The 24309-nt window shown below is 38.0% G+C and overlaps 1 protein-coding gene across 5 annotated transcripts in view; it reads left to right on the forward strand.

Annotated features, from left to right (window-relative positions):
- Positions 1-24309, forward strand: part of sulf2b (sulfatase 2b) — a 124418-nt gene that overhangs the window by 20806 nt on the left and 79303 nt on the right. For all 5 annotated transcript variants that reach the window (XM_056732780.1, XM_056732781.1, XM_056732776.1 and 2 more), the window contains one exon: positions 4787-4860. The gene's annotated coding sequence lies outside the window, so the exon portion shown is untranslated. The remainder of the gene's footprint in view (positions 1-4786; positions 4861-24309) is intronic.

A 24309-nucleotide genomic window follows, 5' to 3' on the forward strand; every position in this document is an offset into this window, starting at 1 on the left:
TTCTTTTGTACTGTTGACCACAAAAGATGACATTTGGAAGAATATAGGAGTGTAGGACAGCTTTTTTACTACTTTATTCTCCTACTATGGTAGTCAATGGGTGTTGAGATCTGTTTGGTAATAAGCATTATTCCAAATATCTTTCTCCGTGTTCATCAGAACAAAGAAATGTATACACATTTGGAACAACTCGAAGGTGAGTAAATGATAACAGAATTTAAATTTTTGGGTGAACTATCCCTTTAACCTTAACTACTACAGGCTCATTTAAAATACTCTGGCAGCTCAGGCTGGTCCCACGCGGCTTGTGTGATTTTAATCGCTTTCCTCCTCTTCTCTCTGAACAAGCGAGGCAGTATTTTTTTAAAGTGTTGTATTCATTTCTGGCTTGTTGAGGAAGTGGCGCGGCAGCTGGAATTAATTGCTTCTTCGGTGTAGTACTGTGAAGCAGGAACAAGCTGCGCTGTGATTAAAAGCGCTTCACATGGAATATGAATAAGCGCATAAATCATGCAGAGCGGCGGGGCGCGTAATGATAGAAACCACTCTCTCGGTACGAGTAACGGTGAGCGCGTTACGTCTTAGCCAATCCGTGATCTCAATGGTTACTGAAGGTCACTGGATGGGAGGAATGCGGGAGTAGTAACGGGATACAGTAGCAAAATGTGTGCTGTTGATAATATAATGTATCCATTGTCCCTTAGATAAATTAACCAGTTGTAATAAAATGTGTTACTGTTATGTGTTGTAATAAATTTAGAATTCTAAAAAACTGTTAATTTAATTTTAAAATATAGTGTCATATATCAAGAACTAATTCAAAGGTAGATTTATTGTTAATTACAAATATAATGGTTAAACTATGGTTATTATGATGAGATGAACTTTAATAAACATACTGCATTAAACATACTAATTTCAAAAAATTACACTAAATATGACATCTAATATGAAAACGTTGTTTCTGAATGTTTTAATACGTTCCTCTTACAATGTAAGAATGATGTTTTATACAGTTGTGTGATGTTTTTGTAACATTTTTATAATGTTTTTATAACGTTTAGCAATAACAATGTTGATAAAATGTTATTTACATTACTGCAGTAACATTTTTTAGTAACTTTAACTTTCAGAGAAACTTGACTGTAACACCGCAAGTACCGCAGAGTTCACCTTGTATCTGTGTTTTACATAAACCAAAGTCTGAATTCTGTAATAACAAAAAGGATTTTCTTATGTTATCATATCACATTTCGGGTAAATGTGATTTCCCTCAGACACGGTGATGCGGACCCAGGCCGCAAAAATAGATTGAGGGATCAAGAATCAGACGAAAGCAATCATGACACATTGAAAAGGGTGACAGACATTCAGAGAGGGAGAGATGAAAGCCAGCCCTGTATCAGTTTTCTGTCACCTATCCATCACCTTGGAGACCGCAGGTCTGTGGTTTAGCCTGTTTGCTGTCACTGAAGCTGAAGTGAGGAAAGCAGCCATTTTACATCATTGATTTACATTAGTCAGGAAAGAAAGCTTAAGAATGACTTAAAAGAGTGACTCAGTCATTCCCACACACACACACGCACAGACACACACACACACACACACACACACACATACACACTCTCCCTTGTGTGCCAGCCTTTTAATATTGCATTGGGCATTTGGTGTCTGCTTTCTACTTGATGGGGTTTAATTTAATCTGTGGTGGCTAACTTTCTCCCTGTGTGGGGTCTTTTCAACACACAGACAATTACAGAGCAAGGGAGAAAGAGAGCAGATGAAGAGCCATCGTAACCGAGGATTGAGAAGAAATAAAAGATGACATAAGTGAGGGGTTTAGAGGACAGGGGGAGATGGTGATTGGGTTGCAGACACAGAGAGAGAGAGAGAGAGAGAGAGAGAAAGAGAGAGAGAAAGAAAGAGAGAAAGAGAAGATCAGGGTAGACTCATAGCTGGAGGCAGGAAGTTGAATGACGCCTGAAAGTGAGCTTCCTGTCAATGTCACCTTAATGTGCTTCATTGCTGCAGAGAAAGTAACCTCTTATAAAGACACTTACTGATTTCCTATCAATTCTTTGTAGGAACAATAGCTTATTGATATAAACAATTAGGAATAACTTTGTTAAACCATAGTCTGTTTGAATACTCGATTCTGGTTGGCTGGAAGGTGTGCATTATAACCGTTTAATGCTCAGGCAGTTCCGGTCAGTTTGATCAATGTTTGAAATTAACTGATAAAGATAACTCTCATTTTCACCTGTCTGATCAAAAAAATACTGTAAACATCAATGACAGCTTTAACTTGGCAAATGGTATAAACTGGCTATGACTATGGTATAAACTGGATAATCCATAGCTGGCCGTGCATTAAAGGGTTTTAATGCACTTTGCGGAGGCAACTGCTTCGCGTCGGGTGGTTCTTGGCGTCCACGTTGTGCATTAAAACCCTTTTATGCACGGCCAACTAGGGATTATCCAGTTTATACCGTAGTCATTTGTCAAATTAAAGCTGTCATCGATGTTAACAGTGTACTTTTTGATCATACAGGTGAAAATGAGAGTTAATTTTGTCATTTAAGGGGGGCACGGTGGCTTAGTGGTTAGCACGTTCGCCTCACACCTCCAGGGTTGGGGGTTTGATTCCCGCTTCCGACTTGTGTGTGTGGAGTTTGCATGTTCTCCCCGTGCCTCGGGGGTTTCCTCCGGGAACTCCGGTTTCCTCCCCTGGTCCAAAGACATGCATGGTAGGTTGATTGGCATATCTGGAAAAAATTGTCCGTAGGGTGTGAGTGTGTGAGTGAATGAGTGAGTGTGTGTGCCCTGCGATGGGTTGGCACTCCATCCAGGGTGTATCCTGCCTTGATGCCCGATGACTCCTGAGATAGGCGCAGGCTCCCCGTGACCCGAGGTAGTTCGGATAAGCGGTAGAAAATGGAATGGAATGGAATGGAATGGGATGGGCCACTGCACTTTACTTCCGGTACACATTCACAAACAGAGAGCATGTAAATTGTTTCTGATAACCAGCAAAAGAAACCGAGAAGAACTGTTACTTGTCTAAACTTGTCTATCCAATATTTTAAATTTAGACTGCGATATCAAGCCCAACTGCTAGATGTCAATGTACCAAAAGGTTTCTTTAAGGGGGTCATATGACAGGGCTAAAACTAATATTTTAGTTTGTTTTAGATGTAATGCAGTGTGTATACATGATTTAAGGTGTCTAATACATGCATGGGCAACTTATAACACACCCAAGACACAGAAAACCACGTGTTCGCGCCATATGACCTCTTTAAATGCAACAAAACTGCAGGACCCATTCAACAAATTGTGTATTTAATAAAATGAACATTCAAACAAAATTAAGCAAATTGTGTATTTAATACAATCATTAAAATAATAATACAAATTAATATTAACAATATTTTAATTTAATTTAATGCAAATAGTGATATTATTAGATACTCAAATTCGCAAGTACCTGCGCACGCTTCCGATGAAATGGCCTATTGCATTTATGAGCGTTCTAACCTTTGATTTTTACCCTAAAAATTAAAATCAATCTCCTAGATTTACATAAAAGGAGGGACCTGAGCTGTCTAGGCACAAGCATATAATAACTGGATACAATCTTTCGACTTGGGCCAGTAAGCAAACCCCTAGCAATCACCCACGGCGCTCTAGCAACCTCAGAAATGTGCTAACAACCTCAGCAATTGCACAGCAGCACCCCAGCATCCTCTTTAGAAATTGTAAAAGTCTAGTTAGATACAGAAGAGAGTGACAAACTCAAGAAATGAGATGAGAGATCAGCACAACTAAAAATCCAGCCTTCTGAATATATGATAAGCTAGTATTCGCGTAACTTCTTTATTACTACCTTCCTCTTGTTAAAAAGAACAACGTTTCAACCCCACTTTTGTCTCGGGTGGCCAGCTAATTACTTCTCCTCCTTCAGTTTTTCACTTACACACCTCCCACCCTGAAGACCACCATGAATATGCATGAACCCCCCTCAGATTAATCCTCAGGATTGACAGCTTGACATCTTAATCAGAGTGAATGATGGAGCGCCGATCCTTTTCGATCGGATATCTCTTCTCCTCCTCGTCCCGCCCTCCTTTTCTCCTTATACATTCCTATGGCTGTTCCCACACTGTCATTAGCCATCAAGCTTAATAACTTAGCCTCCCTCACTAAGGTGCCTGTAAGCCCTCCACTTGATTGCAGAGTCTAGTTTCTGCCCAACTCATCTGAATAAACCCGTCTCGCTCTGTTTTGCGCAAGTGTGCGTGCCGTGGTCTTCTTTAAGCCCCTTGCTCTGGTAATTGGGCCCTGCTTTCTCTCAGCGCCCCCGAAGGCAGTAGGATCTGGCAGTGAGGTGGGGAAAATAGAGGCCAGAAAGTCATTCTGCGTGTCCAAATGCACTGCACAAATCCATGACATCAGTATTCCGGTCAGACCGCCGTTCAGACACAGAGAATAGGAGGGGATGGTAAGAGAGAGAGAAAAAACGAGAAAGACGCGCACAAAAGTCTTTTGACTGGGAATAAAATGTGGCCTATAGCTTGTCTTTTGTTAACATGTCTTTGGGGACGAATGAGTTTTGAGCTCTGAATAGAGAAATTAATTGTTGCCATTTAGCGACGGGAAAAAAAATGACTTGGAAAAATGGGAGAGAAATGACTAACACAAGACGAATATAATGGGCATTTGAATTGGTTTTAAACGGCTTTGGATGAAAGATGTGACGTTTGTCCCTGTTTAATTTGTTTTGCAGAACAAGGCGGAACATTAAATCATAAATAACTCGACTGACGGAGTCTGGTGCCGGGAGACCGAAGGAACTGGCAGGTGAGTGTCCTTTGTGTAAAATTGTCTTATTGCTAAATTATGTCCTGCTGTGTTGGACACATGTTGATTCATACATATAAAAAAAAAATTGTTTAGGGTAATTTTGTGTCATTTTGATAAAGAACTTTGGTTTTAATATGTATTTTTTTTTTATGGTGGTGCAGTACAATATACAGTGGCGTCCAAAAGACTAAAGGCCATTGCACATTGAGTCCTAAATTTGAGTCCAAAATTTCTGCACGTTAAAAAACAAATACGAGCTCATGTTGTGTCAATCACATTTATACACAGCTTTCGATATTTTCGCCTGTCGTTGAAAAATCCTGCGTTTTTCACATCCGTAGCAAGCATTTTGAGAGGCGTTTTGACAATTCAGAGACACCGTACAAATGAGCGCCAAATACAAAAAAACGTATACAAAAATTTCAGACTGTATGTGCAAAGACCTTGACACTACATTGAAAATCTGTCATTTCTCCCCAATTGGGCCTATAAAGTTTTAGGATTGTGAACGGATGAAAACAAATAAAGTTTGTTTCCGTTGAAGCACACAGAAAGCAATTTGCATAATCCAATGTAAATTCTCAACATTTTCAAATCATGCTGGATTACATGGATCAGCAAGTTTTGCACAAACTTGTGTGCAAGCTGGCATTAGAGCTACAGGGAGACATACCAAAAATTAATATTTTTTTTAATTCATGCACAGTACAGGGAAATAAGTGTTTAACACTATCTGCTTAAAGACATAAAGAAACATTATGTTGCCCAATCTTAACTTCTACGGTAGAACGGCAAATACCTGTTGAGTAGTTTAAATGTCATTTAATGGAATTAATATTCAATAAAATATGAATATTTATTAATATTAATTAAATCTCAAATAAATTGTTATATTATAACCAAACACAGACCGGAAGTTACTTTGGGCCAGGTGTGTGCATGCGATGAATTTGCCTATCCATTTGTTAAGCCTGAGGTCACGCACCACCATTTATATGGAAGGTCATATACGTTTCTGGATCAGATGCCATAGGAAAATATAAAAAAAGGCTAATATATACGCTCATGGCGTGATATTAAACTGCCTAAAACCATAACAAAATCACAAATGGATTCATGTTTTACAAATTATTATTATAAATTATTATATATTTATAAAATAATGAAGATGTCAGTTTTACTTCTGGCCACGACTGTATTATATTAAGTTTAAATAATCATGAAAATCGTAAGATTTAAACAAATAATCATGCGGTTAAATGCATGGTGTATTAACTTGACACAATGTCCAAGAACATGTCAATACCATGATGCATCATTTTGTTTGTGTGTTTGTGTGTGTGTAATAAGAGAGTAGGAATCGAAGACTGCAGAGTAGGAATCGGCCGATACTCAAAACACAAAATTGACAAAAAATATATATAAGAAAATAAGGAGAGTTAAAATAGGACAGAGGGTTGTGGCACTGTCGGGGGCTCTGCTACACACACACACACAAACACTTGGGGTGAACTTTTGTATGCCAGTTCAACTCTCACTGAAAAATCACAAATGCTTCATTATTTCAGCCTCGTAGACAAAAACAATACCTTGACAAAGAATGGCACACATGAATGTGAATGGAACACAGACAATCACACATGCCAAAATGTTGACTTCTCTACTAAATGTCGATTATCTAAATTATATATATTTCTTAAAGCATTAATCCAAATCTGTATACATCTGTTTGTAGTAATGAACAGATATAGAGAATCTATATTTGGAAGAATGCTTGTAACCAAACGGTTCTTGGCCACCAGTTCACACCATTTTTGGGGGGGGTTGAACTGTCCCTTTAAAGAGTAAAGAATTTTTTGTTTTGGTTAATAATTTCTTGAGAAAAATGCAATGCTGAGGCAAATGAGATTTTTTGGTATTCCCTATTTGGCAGCAGGTGAAAATATGCATTTTGTCGTATAATTTCGATTTTATTGTAATTGGATATACATTTTTTGTTGGTATCCACTGTCTAAACTGTATCTATTACAGTCTGAATGCTTGCAAGTTAGTTTTCTGTCTTTGCATGACCTGGAGGTTGTGAACTGTCACCTACGGTCGAAGCCTTTCTGCGCTCGTTCAGATCAATTCTGTTTATTCGTCCCACACATTCCACACTCTACCTCCTACACCCACCCAAAGAAAAGATGAGAACCTATTCCCCAAAGAATCTTCTTATAAAGATCTCTCTCTTTCTGTCTCATACACACCCACACACTCACATAACATGCATATGGTTTCAATATTTCCAGCTGTCCACAGTTGCAGTCAAGAGAGGCCAAACCTTGAACAGTACATTGTGTGTGTGTGTGTGTGTGATGTCTGAGAATATGAAGAGGAGTAAAAAAAGACATCTGAGGTTAGAGGAGCGTAGGACAGAGAGAATGTGTGAGAAAAAGACATGGTCTGTTTTGTCTCTCAAGGTTTCTTTCTGTTTCGGCCTCACTTTCTCCTTCGCACACACACTCTTACTTACGCTCTCTTGGGATGAGATATGCTCCAGAAAGCAGGCATACTGATTTCCCAGCAGGCTTTGCTAATGGAACATCAGGTTCAATCTGCCTATCACTCTGTTTTGTTTTGTTTCGTTTTGTTTTCCACCGTAACCTTTCTAAGTCCCAGTTCTGTGCTGGCTTGCAGGGTTATAAAGTTTACAGCTTTATTATAACCCAATTCTGTTTTCAGTCACAAACATAGTTTGGGTCAATCGTTTATGAGACGTCTTTATTTGGTCTAGTTAAAAAAATAAGCTAAAACTAAATTCACAACTTAATATAACTTAAGTGTGTCGAAATATATTTTTACAGAAGCGGTGGAGACAACCTGTTGATGGTTTGTTTTGTGCATGATCCAAGTTTTGGTTGGCCTGTAAATGTGGCGGGTAGTGTTGTAGTACTCGTGAGCGATGGTCTCAACTGTCTCAGACTTAGTGGTCTAGGGATTTCACTTCAAAGACCGCTCAAGTGCTACATTATAAATTGCTGATGCATTGTCTGATTTATGTGATAACATCATTCATGTAATTCGATCTAAAAACTTAAATGCGTTCATTGACTTGTTGCTTATTTTCCCCAGAACTGTACGCTGTCCTACATTTTTCAAAATATCTTCTTTCGTGTTCAACAGAACAAAAAAAGATAAAGTAATTTTTCATACTATGGGAGTCAATGGGGGACAAAATCTGTCTGGTTATAAGCATTCTTCCAAATATCTTTCTATCAGAACAAAGAAATATATTGGCCTAGAGATTTGGAATAACTCGAAGGTGGTGTCCTTTAAAACTTGCTACGAGACATATGTTCATATTGGATATTAATAGCTGCTTGTGAATGTTTTGTACAAACACTGTCCTCTCAAATCAAAAATACTTTAACGTTAAAAAAATACAGCAACTTCTGTTTCTGACATAAAAAAAGTTATAATGACAGTCTTTTACTTTATCTGTAAATCCGCCCCCACAGCAGATGTACTGAGTGTCTTTAATGTCTGTAAAGTGTCTGTAGGTGTAAGTTTGAGCTGTCAATCATATCCAACGGGGATGTGATTGGCAGGTGGACTCTAGTTTTCTAATAAGGTCATTCTTCGCTATAATTGCGCACATGCACGGCGGATCTGGCCTTCAACAAAAATAATGTATGTGTAATCGGTAATATCCCAACAGAGAGGCAGAGCTAATCCATCATTCTATTTCTAAAGGTTATTTTTGGAGAAAATTTCCTTAGAAATAGGACCGCTTTGAGTTTGTGCTCCTGCCTGTCAGCAAAAGTATTGGTGGAGGCAAGATGTGGTATGAACGTGCGAGTGTTCGAGAAGAACTTTAGACTTGGTTTGCTTTAATGAAGACGTTTATGATTTTTAATTTCTAAAAACTGCCACTTAGTATATGTGTGTGTGTATGAGTGGAGGACCAAGTTTTGATCCCTTTCATAGGTCACTTATAGTGGACAGCTACAGTATCCCCTCAAACATGAACAAATGCATAAAATGTCTTGTTTTACGACTGATGTTGTCAGTTTACAAATATATAGTAACAATGTCGTCCTTTTGATAATATATGAACGTCTGGAAAAGTTGTAAACATGCCAACAGGTTTTTGTGAGGCTTGTATTTACAGTGGCAGTAGGGTACAATACATATTCAAACCAAAAAAACATTGCCTCTATGATTAATATAGCTTTTAAGGTCTCTGTGTGTGGACAAAGCAGTGGACTTTATTTAGATTGAGTTCTGCACTGCAGGTATGTACATGCGTGCATGCAATTTCCTGTATATATGAGTATGCGAGAGGAGAGGCCGCGACCCGTCCCGCGGTGCTGTTTGTATTTTTCTGTGGTCCGCTGCCGTGAGAGATTTGTTACCTAGGGTACCATTTATCATAGTAACAGCATCGTGCAGGGGCAGCATGGGAGGAAACCAACCATCCATCATACACACAGCCTGTCTCCACAGCAACGGCACAGCCCTGTGACCAGAGGCGGGGGTGATGGGGGATGGAGCAGATCACTAAGAGTTCAGAGCTGGTCAGCTCATCGCATCTCACACGCACGTTCGTACGGTACCTTTCTAAAAGAGGACATACTATAGACTTCTACGCTTTTGCTGTATTTAAAGCTATTTATAGTTACAGAGCAGACGCGATTTCTTTAAGACTGCAAGGGAAGCTCAGCTTCCCCTATAATTGTCAAAAAATGAATGGTCAAATATATGTATGTACATGCATTCATTCCCGTAGCGTAAAAATGCATTACTCTGTTGAAGCCCAGCGTCCATTGACTTCAATGGGGCTGCTTTAAACAGTTCAGTGCTTAGAAACAAGACGGTCATTGGATAATGCTGCGATTATGTCCCGCCCACGGACGCTCAGCGTCTCTGGGATGAATGGAGGAGTGGGCTGGCCCGGACTCCGAGCGTCTTCGTGATGAAAGGAGGGTCTGTCATCTCTTTTTAATCCACTTTTATGTCCTAAAACGCTCGTTTTTTGGGGTCGACAGCTTATAAAAACGTATTTTTTTACGTTTTTTAGCTCGTTTGCTATACACATTGTCACATATCAGCTTTTAGACATTGTTATTTTTTTTGTTATAAATCATAAATGACAAGGAGGCGGCAGATTCTCGCAATGCAAAGAGACGGTTGGTGTGAGCGTGGTCTTCAGATTATGACGCGTATCACTCTGTGTCTCCATTTCCAACTCAGTCCCATCGCGGATTTTGCATGTGTAGTCGAAAGACAAACTGCTGCAACCTTCATCGTATATTTCACACAATTTCACACCACATTCATTGTTTTAGTTTAACATAATTTCCACATTAGGGGGGCACGATGGCTTAGTGGTTAGCACGTTCGCCTCACACCTCCAGGGTTGGGGGTTCGATTCCCGCTTCCGACCTGTGTGTGTGGAGTTTGCATGTTCTCCCCGTGCCTCGGGGGTTTCCTCCAGGTACTCCGGTTTCCTCCCCTGGTCCAAAGACATGCATGGTAGGTTGATTGGCATCTCTGGAAAATCGTCCGTAGGGTGTGAGTGCGTGAGTGAATGAGTGAGTGTGTGTGCCCTGCGATGGGTTGGCACTCCATCCAGGGTGTATCCTGCCTTGATGCCCGATGACTCCTGAGATAGGCGCAGGCTCCCCGTGACCCGAGGTAGTTCGGAAAGCGGTAGAAAATGGAATGGAATGGAATTTCCACATTTCCTCCTGTTGAGTTAAATATATATATATATATTAGATCGTTTGTTCATTAATTAAAGTCACTGGAAAAGACGCCTAGTTGGTACGACAGGGTTACAGAGCATTTTCTTGAAAAGAAACGTAGGGCAGAATTATATGGTCAATAGCATTTGACCATATAATGGGCATTTTATAATGGGCATTTTCGAGCATTTTCTTGAAAAGAAACGTAGGGCAGAATTTACATATAAATATATGGACAATTTTTATGATTTAGGCCGAAAATGAGCTTCCCCTCTTTAAAAGATCAGCAGCCGCCACTGTTACAGAGGAATTTTTAGGCATTTTTAGAATAAAATCACATGTTTTTTTATTTATTCATCATTTTTACCTTTGAGGAAATGCTCAAAGTGTTTTTTCAAATTAAGCATATGAACTGTATACCTCTCAGCCAAAATCTCAAATAAAGAAATACATTGTCTTACTGCTGACCTGCATTTAAAACCCAAACTTGGCTTTTCTCTTTTCTCCGCATGAGGAAATTAAAAGGGTCATTTGGCGTGAATAAGTGTTTTTCTCTGTATTTGGTGTGTTATACATTGCCCTTGCATGTATTAGACACGTAAAATTGGAAAAATTAAAATTTTCATTCTATTTGAAAGCAAATGCTCATCCAGACCTGCCTGAAATGCCTCATTTAGCCACACCCCCACAAATCTACATCAGTTTGTGGTATGAATTGACTAAGACACCATTTGGACAACAAGACTGCTCGTGACACTCGACCTTCACGAATGTATGCCGACATCATGTGGCTTACCTTTTACATTGAACTCATTCGTGTTTTTTATGAATTTAAGCGAATAGACATTAATAGAATGTATTTTATTTCTGTTTTGATAAAACATTTTTATTTATTTATTTTTGACACTGTATTAGTTTTCTTTCGCTCGACGCCAGGGGGTGCTGCAGCAGCCCCCCAGCACCCCTACTTCCCGGCTATCCTAACAAACTCATACTGTAGACTTATGCCTATTTATTTTTTTATGCTTGTTCTAATTTATTATTTCATATTTTATTGTTTACTAACCGTAATGGTTTTATGTGGGGTGAACTGTTGAAATCTTAATTGCTCTAACATTTTTTGCTCTGACAAGTTTTATTTTAGCCCCCTGCACAACTTACTAGCAAGTCTTTGTGTCTGTCTCTCATTCTTTTTCTCTTTTCTAAACTGTCTGGGTGATTCATTTTAAATTACGAAGGCTTTTCAGAACCCCACAGCGACTGGGTTTTTGTAAACAATCCACTTGAATCCTTTGAGCCCCGACAGCAGGTGTGTATCGGTGTGTGTGTTTGTGAGAGAGAGAGAGAGAGAGAGAGAGAGAGAGGAAGCCTCCCTCAGGCTGTGGTAGTGAGTATAGTATTTTTGGCAGTAGTTAAGGCCATTATATCAGTCAGAGAGTGTGGAGGAGAGAGAAATATGGAGCTCTTTTTCACTCTGTCCACCAGGAATTGCATCTACCCTTGGGATCTCAGCGAGAGATATTTTCAGAGTTGAGAGATCCCTCCATCAGTAACATCCCATCTGAAGAAATGTGAAGGCATGCAGCCAGGTGGATCCAAGGAGGAGAATTATTTCAGGCCAAAAAAAACAAAAACTTTGTATTGAAACAATTAAAGATGCAATTTGTAACTTTTGGTAGAAAAATCTGTTCAGCTGTAGAGTTTGTGAGCGGGTTTACAAAAGGAGGGTCATTCAGGTCTCTGTCCTTAATAAATTAACAATAAATAAGCCTGAGCTTCTGAATTTCTTTTATCATGTCACATTCTGATGGATTACACAGGCATCCCAGCACAGGGTTTGTGTGTGTGTGTGTGTGTGTGTGTGTGTGTACGTGTGTGCTTGTGAGGTGGGGGTTGAGCTGTATTTCACACACATAAATCCAGACAAGCAGAGCTTTGTTATGTGAATTCGACAGAAGGCCATTTGGGTTAAGAGGAAAATTTGTAAGTTACAGACAGGTGAGCAGGTTGCAGGTTGTGCGTACTGAGCTGTGATTGGACAAGATATTACTGATGGGATGGAGGTAGATACTTCAGAGAATAAATGAGTGATGGAGTGTATGAACTTTCTTAATTAATCTGATCCTCTTAATGAATCAGATCAAGGTTCATATATAATTAAAAATCCGAGCAGTCTGCTTCAGCAGGAATGATGTGTGCTTGGGCAGAGTAGGTATAAGAAAATAAAGATGTTTAAAACTGAACATGTGGATTCGCAACCAAGATTTGTGTCCATATTTAAGTGAAAATGTCTTAGCTATGTACTGGAAAATGTTCTTGAAATGTGATCCAACATAGGGGGTTCTCAAATTGGTTTTGTGAGGCCTTTTGACACTAGGGCAATTCCCTGAAAATGTTTCATAGTCAGGTAAGTGCCGTTTTTAGGAGTGTCACATCCATAACACTACATATTCCTCATAAATGGAGAAATGAAAATGAATATAAAGTAACTATTTTATGTTCTATAAAGACTTATCCCTTCTCCATTCATTGGGTATCTTTTTTTGACACATCCATAACACATGTTTATTTCCCTTTAAAAAATCAAGAAGGGTTCAGTAAAATATTAACAGATGGTTAAATATAATCGTAACAAGTTCATTCTCTGAGCATTTTTGTGTCACGTCCATAACGCAAAATGTCACTTCCATAACGCTGGAAAAGCCCACTACAGGTTTTACTGGTAAATTCCTGGTAGGAGGTCATTCGTTAATGTGACCAAATACCAATAAATCGGTACTGACACTTAATTGTATGTGGACTTGTAACAATACCTGTATATTACATGGTAAGATGCTTTGCGTAAACCGAGAGTAGGACTAGAAGTCTGAGCACGTATGAGGTCAGCACGCGCTGACATGTAATCTGCTTTTGGCCAATCTGACTCAGATGACACGTTTATGAAAAATAAAGAAATAGTTCAGTATTCAGTTTGAAGTCATATGATAAGATGTTGGGTCAAAAACGCCTAAATGTAAATGAAAAATAACAATAAAAAACAAATAAAATGGTGTACATTTGCATACAAAGTCATACCCTGCCATGTTTTTTGAGGTTGCTCACGGTTAATGACATCACAGAGCTTGCAGGTATTCTGGTGCTGATGTGTGACCGGCGTGTCGTGTCTCGAGTGAACAGTACATTTGTGTACTTTTAGAAAAGCAACAATTATAAAATTGACATTTATTCCTCATGAGGATTAATTACTGTAATCTCTTTCTTCCTTTGAAATGTAATTACTGCTTTTCTGAAAAACAGATTGATGACATACAGTATGCAGCCGACAAATGCAACTTCTAGAGGTGGCAGCCTTCAAAATGTGACACAGCTAGTGAGCGAGACAGAGAAGATAAATGCAACGATTTTTATGTCACTTTTAAAAAGTTGCTAAATGTTGTAGAAAAATATAGCTATGAATTTTTTATGCAAGGTGATTCTTGAAAAAAGAAACAAAATTGCAGCTATTGTTTATGCAGAATATCATTTATTTATTTAAAACTAAACAATCAACTTGAAAAATATAAAATATAATTGACTGTTTTCATTAGACTTATCTACCCATAACTACAAAACCCTACATTTCATATTTATGCTCCAGGGGTTGCTAAGGGACTAAACCTTTTGGATTTATCAACTTGACCTTTAACTCTAAACTCCTGACCGTGACCTCCGTTACCACGACATTATCAATCTGTCAGGAGTCCAGCATCTCCACTGTATATCTGTTCTAAATACCACCAGTACACAATGTAGGTCCTACCCCCATGTTGTTTGTTGTGATTAAATCGACAACAGTGCACGAGGGTAAGTTAATGTGTTAGGGGTGTCAATCGCCATATCATGTCACAAAGCATGTAATGAACTTCCAATATGACATATTAAAATGTGTATTCTCGTGTTCAGATGACTCTGGTAATGAAGATTCTCTGACCAATCAGTGATCTGTGTTTAAACACGTCACTTTTTGTTATCGGTATGGTGCACTTGGAACCTCAACCAAGGTGGTACTGAAAAGGAGAGTATCAGGTACTAGGTAGTGTACACAGTGGAAAACCCCCTAAAAGTGAGCCATACCTTACTATGCAATGGAAAAGCACCATAATGGATGGCTGGCAGAAGTGCTTCTCAGGACGACAGAAATCATCAGTAATTAGGTTAATTTATCTGCAATTCAGTAAAAAAAATCGCCCCAAAACAAATAAATGAGCAGGCAATAAGAAAATAACCTTATTCCGCTGAGAAAAGTTTTGAGGAGTTTGTAGCTCAAGGTCTTGTTTCAGGATTATGTAAATTTGTGCATTTAAATTTTTTAAATGCATTTAAATTATAAAACATCTAAGATAATTTGACCTTTTTGTGGTTCATTTGAGCACAACAGGGCATTTTCCATTAAGATATTAGTGATGAGTGACATCTGCCTTAGGCTTCCGTCCAGATGAGGTTTCAAACACAACAAACACATGGCTTGGAGCCTTTGCGACATCATTAACCAACATTGTGGGCCTTAAGAATGAATTAAAAGGGTAGACACACTAGATTTGAAAAATGCTGTTGAACTTTTCACTGTTGAAATTGATATGATTGTATGATTGTACAATAGTTAACCAGGAATTTCTTAATAGGACAGTTATAAAAAAAGAAATCCAGCCAGCCAGTCTGAATCAAATAATAGCAAATAATGCAATAAAATAATCCTTTTAAAATGGACTACATCCTGAATGTTTCTGATGTAAGACCAGTAATGAGGTACCAGACCTGCTCTCTGAGATAAAGAAATTTGCACGGCTTTTCTTTTGTGTCAACTCCGGCTAATTAAAAACTTTTGTGATTGTATCTCTGGGTTAAAGAGAGAGAGAGAATAAAGCACATCTTATCGAACTCCTTGTGCTATTTCTATTTCATTTTCTCATGTCAGCAAATTAGCAAATGCTTGCTGGCACTTGAAATATACGTAGTACACTTTAATACTTTAAAGGATTTGTGAAAGTCCGACGTGAACGCCAGGACAAATATTTCTTATATTTTAATTAGCGATGCACCGATATATCGGTATTAGTATCCTCTCAATCAAAAGAGGACTGGAAAATGCAATGAGTTGTGATCTGTTTATAGAAAACAGAGAAACATCACTAGTTTGATATTCAATATTAATAATCGTATGAATTAATAACAAAAAGAAAGTTAAGAAATATAAATGTAATCTTCAGAATCGGTATCGGCAGATATCACTGTGAATAATCGGCTGTCGGTATCAGTAAGAAAATGTACTATCTATGCATCTCTACTTTAAATATTTTTATAACTTGGATATTATTGTTCATAATGGCAAACTGTTATAACATTTGGTCCTTAGCTAGCTAACTTGTACTGTGTAATTGCTTAATTTAATTTGAATTTGCTACCCTGTCCAACATTGAACCCCATTGACTTCCAGTGTATGCACAAACCACTGATTCATTTCTCAAAATACTGTATCTTCTTATATCATTAAGTCATTTACCAAACGCTTTTATCCAAAGCGACTTACAAAATGAGGACGTTTTATCTTCCACAGAAGAAAGAGTCACATACAGGTTTTGAATAAGAGGATAAATAAATGATGAATTTTTATTTGGGGTGAACTATGCCTTTAAGACGTACAGTAAAAGCAGGGCCTATTTTGTAAACTATTCGTGTAAAGTGCCTGTTAAATTAGACCCTGCAAAATGATATTCAGGCTCCAAGAAGAGTTGTCGGAGATGACAAAGCCAGTGCAGGGACTGATCAATGATGAATACAGTTTGATGCATGGTATTGATCAGAACCAGAGTGAGTGTTCCTGTGATTCAGTCTCAGGTGTGGTTGATCCAGAGTGGCCTTAGAGCTGCTATTGATCTCTGAGCCACCTGAAGGCTCCTGCCTGCCGGACTGTGAAACTGCGGCGCTACAGAACGGAAGCCCCTCCATCAAAGTCAAGGATGGTTTCTTTTAACGCAATGCTAGGATGAGAAATGAAACCTTTACCTCTGGGTGATGTTCTTTTTTTTCAGCTCACAGTTTAAAAGACCATATGTGGTTTGTGAAAAAGTTTTTCACACTACTTTCAGCTCCGTCTAGCCGACTGTGATTATGTCGAGTAGAACGTGTTTTGCGGTGTTAAAATCGACATGAATCAGAAGTTTCGATGGAGTTTTCTTCCCTTTCTCGAATGATATTTTATTTCTAGGTAGGAGGTTAGAATAATTCAAATTTCATGTTGACTGGAACGCAGCAGTCACTTATAGTCTCTCCAGCCTTCGGTAAGAGCAAGTATGGAAAGCTAGAATTAACAGAGACGGCAAAGGTTTACACAGTGAATCTGTGTCTTGTTCCCCTGTGGTGACCATTCGTCACGGTACACCGCTGTCATTTGAAAAGTGTGCCTGATGCCCTCTCTCACCTATACAGATAGATGACAGCAGTCCCTCAACTCGGAGCCTCATCTCTTCAGGCGATGAGCAAGTAGATTGTTCATTTTTTCCGCTCACTTAGTCTTTGAGTTGTCCTCTGTCTCTCTGTGCTGTGGGTATTATTGTGGTAATGACTGTGGTCTTTTAGAGATGAAAACAGGCATGAACATGCAGGCATAGGAGAACTCATTAGATGAGTAGCAGGTGGGAATCCACACCATCATTTATTCTCTTTATTCGCTACATGCATGCATACACCTCCGTCATGCAGCCATATATCACCATTCACTTCATTACTGTCAGCCAACTCAGCAGAATGCCTCATACTGTATCATGAGGAATCACAATTTCTTTGTGGTAAAAGAGTTTATTGTACAACAATGTGGTAATATATAAAAATCTCCAAACCTAAATTTTTTTTTCAAACCATGCATCCATTTAGAGACAAACCCTGCTTCCAAAAACTGAATACTGTTGTGAGATGGGTGGATAACAGTTGTGATACAGACACTTAAATATGATTTAATTATTTCAAAATAAGTCAAATTAATAGTTTTTGAAATTGTTTTTGCAGTGGTTGTTAATACGTCATTGGTAGGTAAACATACTGGTCACGTGACAATGAAAACATGATGGATGTGTCCTGAATAATATATAAATAAATAAGGCAACCTGAAGCACTCCAATTTTTAAGTAATCTCGACAACTGTTTTAACGTTCAGCCAACTTAACTTTGTTGATTCATGCAATTCAGATTTTTAATACTTTTTAGATATAAATATATATTTTATGTACATATATATTTATATCTCTAGTCATTAAATTGTTATATTTTATTATATTCGATGAAAAATCTCTTAAAATAATACTTACCACCGAACTTATCTTGCCATAATGCATGCAGGGAACTTTCAAAACCCTTGTATAGGTAAAATCAACACTATGCGTGTCTGCTAAAATCTCAGCCGGATAAGCCACTTCCGCTCATAGGATGTTTTTTGTCACCAAGTAATAAGGATACATTTACTAAGAAAACGTTCAGCGAAGTGACAGCACTACAGCTCAGCGTTGTTGAGTGCCTCTTTCACCAAGCCTCAAGGAAGTGCAAAAGTTAACTTCGTTTTTTTTACATATCTGTGGATGTATCTTAAAACGGATAGCCTGAAGCCTTTCCCCTTTTTGGTCGTTGTGTATGATGTGATGTAGTGTTTGAAAAATTTGACTCACTTTGTTGACGTAATCCTATGTGCATCTTGAGTGAAATTGTCATTTTTCCCTATGCGGCGGATGTGACTTGGCAGACTAAGGAAAAACGTAGAAACGATTGTGCATAGTCTATTCTTTGTCTAGACAGCAAAATCTTTGTCAGCTAACAAAGGCTAATCTTCATTCTAATCTTATTCAATAAATGCAAAATAATAAACAAACACCTAGTAAAACATCTTTGTTAACATTGCTTGATTGTTCAAAGAATGTTTTGAAATCAGATTTTTTACAGCGAGTGCACACAAAACATACTGTATTGTTTTTTTGCCCAAGAAATAATAGTCTAATAAAATTCAGTAATGTTACCGAACGTGATTTCAGACACAGGGTTAAAGTTTCTTGTTGTGTGCAGTTCTAATTTCAAGATCTTTCTCATGCTTGACTGTAGTAACAATCCAGAAGTTCACTTTGAGAGTTGTTTAATGTTAACAAGCAACAGAGGGAGAGCTTCAGAGAAACAGAGAGAACTTATGGATGAGACAGAGCTCGAAGAATCGTGGGCAGCAGTTTGATGTTTTTTATGTGACTCCTGCCTCCCACTGCCGTGCTCTCTTGCTCTCTCGCCCACATTTACACATCAACATGTCTATTCTGTATTCAGATACATGTTGGCCGACTAATGATAAGAGCAAAATGTGAGAAAGTGTACTTTTAGAAGGATGACAACATTAGAAGTGAGCCGCTGACATTTAATTGAAGTGGAGGGGTGAAAAATAGTTACAAAAATAAAATAGTGACTTCAGTCGCTGCGAAAACAGTATTATAATAAAAAATGTATGACCCGTTTTGAAACAACTGTAGATTTCACTCACAGAAGAAACCTGATTCTCTCGCTCTCGTCCTCTCTCTCTCCGTCTCTCTCTCAGATATAAATTCCATTAGGAAACTGATGTGCAACGGATTAAAGCTTTGTTTTTATTACGGACCACTCCGTCTTCCTCTGCGCTTTTCCTGATAATAAAGCAGCCTCTCCTCAACATTTCCGTTTGATTCAAGCGGCGCTCCACCCGTCTGTCGTTGTCTAATAAAGCTGAAGTCTCAGGGGAGCGGGAGGTAATGAATACAGCTCTGCTACAGTGGCCTGCAGGGCACCAGCCCTGACTCAGCAGAAAGACCTGAGCCTTTCTGCCGTTGAAGGCGTGCTTGTATTTAAAAGTGATGACAGACTCTCACCTCAACATAAAAGGTACGTAATAAATTAGAAATCTGTTACTCCTCGCGTTTCGCAGGAAAAAGTAATTGCTGATTCGGAGGATATTCATTTTCAGTCCTGTTCTGCTTTATCTGAACGCCTGTGACACAGTGGTTATTATTTATAGTCATTATGTTGCATTGTGGGAAGGTATTTGCCCTGTGGGAGGGTAGTGGAGTTGTTGGTTGAGCGATAAGCAGAAAAGCTTTGGTTATTAAATCAGCTCGATATGCTCTTCATCTTTCACATTTCTCCTGTCTCAAACCATGACCACATGTGCACTTCGATTAGGCCAGAAAGACACACACTTGAAACTTGATTTTATGTATCATTTGATGTGTCAAAACGTATTTCATAACATGACACAAATACAGTAGTGGCCAAAAAAAGTGTCCAACTTTAAGACAGATTTGTTGTAAAACAACATGATCACGCTCTTCAACAACATCAAACCAACATAAAGTAGACCAATGTGGCCCAGCATATAAATCCATAAAGATCAAAGCTCATTATCCACCTCATATCTTTTTTTTCTTTTATTTTGGGTAGTTTTCTCTCATATACAGTGTATGTAATAAAGAGAATGTGTGTTGTTGTTGGTGGTGTGGGTTCTACAGCTTGGGTTCCCAAAGTAGGGGTCATGACCCTCCGGGGCATTGCAAGTTCACAGGGGCGGGGTGGCTAGATGATTCCCAGAAATATATTTGCATTATTAGAAATAGTGTGTTTTATCAATAACAAAATATGGCTAACTATAAAAACGTTAGTTAAAAGAATACTTTTTTATTTTTACCCAAAAATGAAAATTATGTCATATTTTTTTCACAGTTGAGTTGTTCCAAATCTGTATAAATTTCTTTGTTCTGATTAAGAGGAAGACATTTGGAAGAATGCTTATTGCCAGAAATATTTTGGCCCCCAATGACTATCATAATAGGAAAAAATACAATGGTAGTCAAAAGTTCCCCAGAACTGTTTGCTGTCCTTCATTCTCAAAATGTTTTCATTTGTGTTCAACAGAAGAAGAAAAAAATCCTACTATGGCATTCGATTGGGGGGCAAAATCTGACTGTATAACATTATACATACCATGGCAAGATTTGAAGTCTGCCTTGGTTGTTCTGCACATGGATCAGTGGAAAGATGTAATACTGTAAACATGTTTATGTATTTCAGAAACTACAAGTAATTGTACTGTGTACAAGTAATTGATGGGTTTGGGTGATTCAGCTGGGTTCATGTCTGGGCCCACTCAAGTTTATCCACACTAGACTGAATCAATCATTAATTCAGAAAAGGGCACAATCTGTAAATATAAAAACCGATGCTATCGCATTAAGATTTGTGCTCACGAAAATGGCCTAAGTGGTCAAATCTGTTCATTAGAAGGGGGCGTTCCAATACATTTGTTTATATAGTGTATAAGGGTGTTAAACAACCTTCAAGTTTTGACTTCAAGGTGTGCCATAGATGCCGCACATCCACCTAAGAGGTCAATGTTTTGAACTATGCAGTAAAATGATAGCTATTGTATTTGAAAGCATATGTAGCTACATAAATAACTGTCATGAATAATTTCTAGTATCATAACATTGATTTTCTCTCGCAGCCATTTCAGAGAAGCGTATCCAATTTGTAGATCTTGTAACTAAGCAAGACTTGTGTCTCGCATGCTTGACTGAATCAAGCTCATTTACCTTAAGCCTCAACGAGTCTAACTTGGGTAAAAATTTGGTTGAAATCTCTCTTTTTCGTCTTTGAATAGGAATTAATAACTTTATTTCCTCTAATATGACTGTCTTCTTAGGTCTTGTTAATACTTACATTACCCCCTCCTCATCTCCTCCTTGTAGTCTCATGCTTTGCTGTGTTTAAACAGGCTGTAAATTATGCTTGTAATTGTGATTGTAGGTAATCAAGTGGAGTGAGTAATTAAGTGTCTACAAGAGCTTGTGAGTTCTTGTGAATCTCGAGGCGGCGTCGTAACAAGGCAGACACGCAGGAAGTCAATCTTTCTCATTAGGTTTCTGCTTCCCCTTTCTGAGGCAAAGCATTAGTTTTTAAAGACAAGAATGTTTTGCATCCATCTCTTGCTGTGCGGCGTACTTCATACTCCAGTCACGTCTAAAAAGGGGGGAAGAAACTTGGCAGAAGGGGAGAGCGGGAAATATCATTCTATTTCTGTCAGCGTTCGTACATTTTTTGTCTAAGAATTTATTAATTAATCTCGTTTATTGTTGAATATGACTTGACGTTGTGTTATCCTGAGGTACTGCGAACGTCAAATGCAAGGAGAGAAATATTGAGATGGATGAGAAGCGCGAATGGAGATAGCGTGTGTTGTTATTATGTTTGTGAAATGTTCTGCAGTTGGCCCTGCACACAATTGAGTATAAACAAACTCATTTAAGCCATTCAAAAGACTATTTAATTGCTTTATGGTTTCAAGAAAGCTCTCTTTCTCCCACACAAACACACTTACTGTAGCTACTTAAATAAGGACACACCATTACCTTTTATTGTTTTTATATGAAGCTAGTTATAAAACTAGTTATATGTACTGTAGCTATTTTTTCAGTTTTTTATTCATTTAAAAAAAGTCATTAGTTTTTATTTTTGCTAATGTGGACACTATATTCACAAACATTTGATTTAATACATATGTTCTGCTGAAAGGGGATAGTTCATAAATGATTTTCCTTCACGTCATTAGGGCTGTACCGATATGTAAATTTTGGCCGATATCGATAACCGATAATTCTTTAACATTGAAAGTTGATAACCGATTTGTTCTCTTTCCCTCTGTGACAATCATATACTAAGCGTACTTTACACTAGTTAACGATTCTTTAACCTTCAAACTTTTCTTGTATATTTAATAAAGAAATTATAGATGTTCTTCCAGAGAAGTTTTCTCAATAGCCACATGTCTAAGAGGTCTCAAGACATAAAGCATTCATACAGCAGTCTGGTTTAAACTATATGCTTTTGTTCCCATAATTTACACATTCATAAATACTTTATCTGTTTTGTAATGTTTTGAAAATAGCAGTAAGTAAATCACGACAGAAAGTTAGTACTATACTGCATTTAACTGCGAGCAGAGTGCATATGAATTAGGTCAACCAGAGGAAATTATTTAAGATTTATCGGCTTTAATATATTGGCATAACTTTTTTTATCTACCGATACCGATATGACCGATAATTTATCTTGCATCCCTATTTAAAATCATTATAACTCTAATCTGTCGAACACAAAACAAGATTTTTTTTAAGAAATGTCTTGTGTGCTGTGTCCAGACAATGGAAGTCAATCATGACCACGTGCTATTTTTATGATTCATTATTCTTCCCAAAAAATTATAATTGAACGGATTCATGGTTAAATTAATTTCACACCATTTAAATTCACACGAATCATGCACGTTACAGTTTCTGAGTGCATCTGCATTTCGCACCTGAGAAGGTTGATCTCCGATCGTATTTTCATCACCAGGGAGACAGAAATATATATTTGTTTTCTATTCACAATCTTTCACAAAACTGGTTTCAGTGTGCTGTAGGACCATATTAAAACAATAATTGCTAACTGAAGAATCTCAGACACGAAAAGGCGTGGTGAGATTTTTCCCAGGAGCGCCGTCGTTGTGAGGTTAGTAAGCTTGTTATTGTAAACAGGTAAGACAAACACCGGCACACCAAGAAAAATAGCAGGAATAATAGATGATGGCGGAGCATCTTTATCCATGAGGGAGAGGCAGGAGGTGATGGTGGGAATGTCATTAGTAGCGCAGCAAGCTGAGCTCCTGAGGGTGGAATCAGAGCTGCCTTTAGACAAGAGTAATAATCTAAAGCAGTGGTGCGTAGCAACATCTAATCCATGGAAAACTGATTCCCTCAACCCCGAAAGTCCTTCTAAAGCCTTTCTTGGCTTTGTTTCTCTTTCATTATGAGAACTTTCCATTGACTTCTAAACAAATTCTATTTCTTTGCCGTATCCCTAATCCTGACCCTCACACAATCTGCATTTTATCTTATATTTTAAATAAGAAAATATTTGTTGTGTCTTTTGGATGTTGTTGATTTACAGATTTAGTTTTTGTTGTGGGGACGCACGCACACACAGAGTTACCAGCAGGACCCACTGTGCTTTTCTTCTCTAACTTTTCTAAATGGATCCACTTGCTGGAGGCATGTGGAAGGTGTATTACAGCAAGCTCGTGTCTGGAATTTATAATAAGACCCTTATAATGGCCCTAACTGAGGCATTGTTACTGTGTTTTGGCAATCCCAAATCCATTTTTCTATTCAGTGGGTTTACAGCGCACAAGGGAGGGGACTTGGTTTTTTGGGGTTTTCTCCAGTGGTGCTGGGTAAAGAACATTTGAGTGATTTTTCTGAATCTAAATCCATTTTTGGCTCAGAAGTTACTGAGGAAGAAAAAGGAAAAAGAGCAAAAGAACAGGGTGTGAATGCCAAACGGGAGTCAAACTGAACTATCCTGATACATAAAAGTGAATTCAGTCACATAACAGTAATTAAGAAAGCTTTCAAAGAACTACAAGTGCTTCTTTAGTGATGTTAAACTGTACTGTTACACATGACTGCTATTACCTTTATCAAACAACTACATTTTTTTCGGACGTCAACATGCATAGAAGGCTGTAGTACACTGTAAAAACTAATTTGATTACTTTCCTTAATGCAATTGTGCAAACTCGTTAAATATTTCTTACTTTTCTGACTCAAATTTACTTAAATGAATTAAGTTGAAATTACCAAATTTTGCC

The sequence above is a fragment of the Triplophysa dalaica genome, chromosome 20 (assembly GCF_015846415.1).
Source record: "Triplophysa dalaica isolate WHDGS20190420 chromosome 20, ASM1584641v1, whole genome shotgun sequence".
NCBI classification, from domain to species: Eukaryota; Metazoa; Chordata; class Actinopteri; order Cypriniformes; family Nemacheilidae; genus Triplophysa; species Triplophysa dalaica.